Source organism: Cicer arietinum, chromosome 1 (assembly GCF_000331145.2).
Source record: "Cicer arietinum cultivar CDC Frontier isolate Library 1 chromosome 1, Cicar.CDCFrontier_v2.0, whole genome shotgun sequence".
Classification (NCBI taxonomy): domain Eukaryota; kingdom Viridiplantae; phylum Streptophyta; class Magnoliopsida; order Fabales; family Fabaceae; genus Cicer; species Cicer arietinum.
Genome location: NC_021160.2, coordinates 52,314,140 through 52,317,885, shown reverse-complemented (window position 1 = coordinate 52,317,885; position 3,746 = coordinate 52,314,140).

Genomic DNA, 3,746 nt, shown 5'->3' with positions numbered 1-3,746 from the left:
TACATAAATAGAAATTAGGATAATTGACTAGACAAATAGAAATTAGGATAGCAAATTTAAATTACGATAAAACTACACAAATAGAAATTAGGATAATTGACTAGAGCTGGTTGTAACATTTGGACAATGTTTTCGAGTATGGCCAGTTAATCGACATAATCCACATTTTCTCGGTACTTTTTCTTTAACGTCCATTTCAGTTCTAATACGGGTACTATTTGGACCACCTTTTTTATTTCTCCGCATTTGAGGATTGTGATACAATGTTTCACCTTCATATGTGGGTAAATATCCTTCATTAGGTATAAGTGGAAACTCTTCTTTGTAGATGTTAAATACATTAACAACCTTGTACACGTCCGATATAAGCACTAAATAGTTTTGACGAGCATAAGAACATGCAGCTATGGCATTTCCACAATCACACCATTTTCTTTGAAGGTTGACTTCGAAATGACCAATTGGTCGCACCTCTCTTGGGTTTACTGTTTCATGCACCATGAAAGAATAATAATTTCGGTCGAATTGCATGACTTGGTGAGTATTAGATTTACCAACTTCACATTTAATCTTGTCCATGCAATCGTCTGTGTATACTCGACCAGAAGCTAATGATGCCTGATGTTGTTGTCCCCTTTCTGCATATAAAACTCCCAATCTATAGTATGTTGATTGTACCAAAGCAGTGATTGGGAGATTGCGTGTACCCTTGAGCACTGCGTTGATGGACTCGGAAACGTTTGTTGTCATGTGTCCCCATCGTCGACCTTGAGAATAAGCCATAGTCCATTGTTCTGGGGGGATATTATCGATCCATCTTAAAGCCTCTGGATTTTCCATCTTGATTTCATTGCGGTAATACTTGAATGATGGCTCATTTAATGCATATCCTGTAAGAAATGATGTAAAAATTATCAAATATGATTAAGTGATAAATGGAAAATATACTAAGAAGAATTAGATCATTACCCATACAAACGAGTTTTCTTTGAAGTCCTTTATCCTTGAACTCTCTCATGAAATTTTGTGCAATGTGTCAGATGCAGTACACATGTGTTGACAGAGGATCATGCCAACCATTATTTGGATTATTATAGGCACTCTTGATGGATTCGTGTTTATCAGAAATCAAACAAATGTCGACTTGAGGTGTTACATACCTTCTTAGATTTTTCAAAAACAAGCTCCAATCACCCTCTGTCTCACCTTCCACAAGTGCATAAGCAATGGGAATTGTATTTTTGTTTCCATCTTGTGCAACAACAAGCAAAAGAGTCCCTTTGTACTTTCCGTACAACCAAGTTCCATCCACTGAGACAAATGGTTTACAAAATTTAAACCCAGATATGCACAGAGGGAAAGCCCAGAATAATCGTTTGAAAAGTTTTGACCCCTGCAATAGAGTATTATCAGGATATGCAACTGATACTTCCATTTCCACAATAGTTCCTGGAAGAAATTTTTGCATAGTCAACAACCACCTTGGAAGGTCATTGTAAGACTTTTCCCAGTTCCCATAAATCGTTTCGATAGCTTTGTTCTTTGCCATCCATGCCTTTCTATAGGTGATTGTATAGTTGTATTGTTCCCGAATATGTGCAATGATCACCTTCACTTTAATTGATGGGTCAGCTTTCAAAAGAGACTTTATGCTTTCGCATATGATGTTAGAGTCGAGCTTGGTATGATCCTGTGACATAGAAGAATTTGCGCAATTGTGGGGCCCTTTCAAACGACCAATCACCCATTGGTTACTTTTTTGACTTAACGAAGCCCTGCATTTGAACAAGCATTGTGGATTGACACATTTAATTACATACTTGTATTGATCAGATTTCACAACACGGTAATTGAGGGAGTGTTTTATGTGATAATGCTTAATTGCAAGTTGACAATCTGGTTTGCTATTAAACTTCATTCCAATCTCAAGAGATGCATCTAATGGAGGTGGTTCATTAGATGGCATATCAAATTCGGAGGATTGGTAAGTATTATCCAAATTTAGATTACACATATGGAATGATGGATCGTATGTTGGCTCTAGATCATCACCATTGTCGTTGTCACCTTCATCGTCATCGTCTTCATCAAAGTATGTTTCTTCTTCACTCTCTTCACTTATTTCTTGTTGATCAAAATCGGCCATATCACCTAGTGGAATATATGGTTCAGGTTGAGATGGTTCAGGTTCAGATGTTTCGGCCTGGTCAAAGTATGGTTCGAGTTGGTATGGGTCGGGCTGGTAAGATTCATTATTTTGAAAAGAATAAGTGTTTTGTGTTTCAAAATGGTATTCAGGGTGAGGTGTGGTTAAGGATGATGGTTGACCAATATCGTATAATGGATTGCCATCATCAAATGTGACATATAACTCGATAGATCCGAGTTGCGACCACTGTTTATGAACATCAAACATGAGTTCAACATCTTCGTCGTCTTCAACATTTAACAACTCATAATGAACTAGGCCTTGTCCAAATGAGATAGGGTGTCGAAAAATTATATTAGACACCTTTTGATTTTCTAACCTCAACTTTGCTTCAATTTTTTTCTTCAAGTAGGTAAGCTTGCATCCAAAATTAACTCGAATAGCTTTTTTTTCGTCGCTTTTGAAATATTTACCAATATCTTGTCTTTCACATATTTCACCATTGTAATAAATAAGAAAAAATATATTTTTTGGTGCCATTGATATGAAAATCAGATATTGGAATTGAGATGAAATGCAATGGAAATAATATATCATATTTATAGACAACCAATTGTAATACATGCAATGCTGTAAAATACTTCCAACACTTGTCCAATCCCATTCAATCCTCTTGTGATAATTGAAAGCTTTTCCATTGCCATTTTGATTGCCCAGACGTGCATGCATGCACACCTACAAATCGCCTTTCCCAAAGGCGACTTCATTAACACCCCTTTGATAAGTCGCCATCCCAAATGGCAATTTCGTGACGCCTACTGAAGCAAGTCACCATTCACAAAGGCGACCTTGGAAAACCTTTGAGAAATCGCCTTTCTAAAAGGCGATTTAGAGGAGAATTAGAATATATTCTCACGTTGGGAACTTGCTTGTGTTCAGCCCTGTGTTCAGCCTAGTTGTGTTCAGCCTAGTTGTGTATTGTCAAATCTAATCCTTGCATGCATAATATTTTATTAGTCATTCAAATTATTGTTTTGATTATAAATAGGCTAAGTCTATGATCATATTTCTTCACTCTTCCACTCTTAACAACTTCAATTTTCTTTATATTTTCACTCTTTCACTATTAGTATTTCTTCCTTGGTCTTTATATTTCATCTAAATGGCATTGTTATGGAATGATGATAATCACAGATCAACGCTACACCACATTCAAAATTTTGTAACTAATATAATACTTTATTTTATATATTTTATACTCAGTTTTATTCTAAAATGTAGTTTTATTAGAATATCTTCTAAAATATTTTTTTTATATATTTTATACACATTGCACCATATTTTTATATATTTTTAAATATATTTTAATATCTTCAAATATATTTTTATTCTAATATATTTTTATTCAAATATCTCATTCTAATATCTTCAAATATATTTTTCTTCTTTGCTTGTTACATGACTCATCTCAAAATTTAAGATCACTTAGCCATAAACACATTTCACCAAATTCTTTAATAATTCCATTGTTGAATGAAGCCAGGTTTGGTAACGTATCACAAATAGAAAGTTATAAAATAGACAATTCACTTATTAC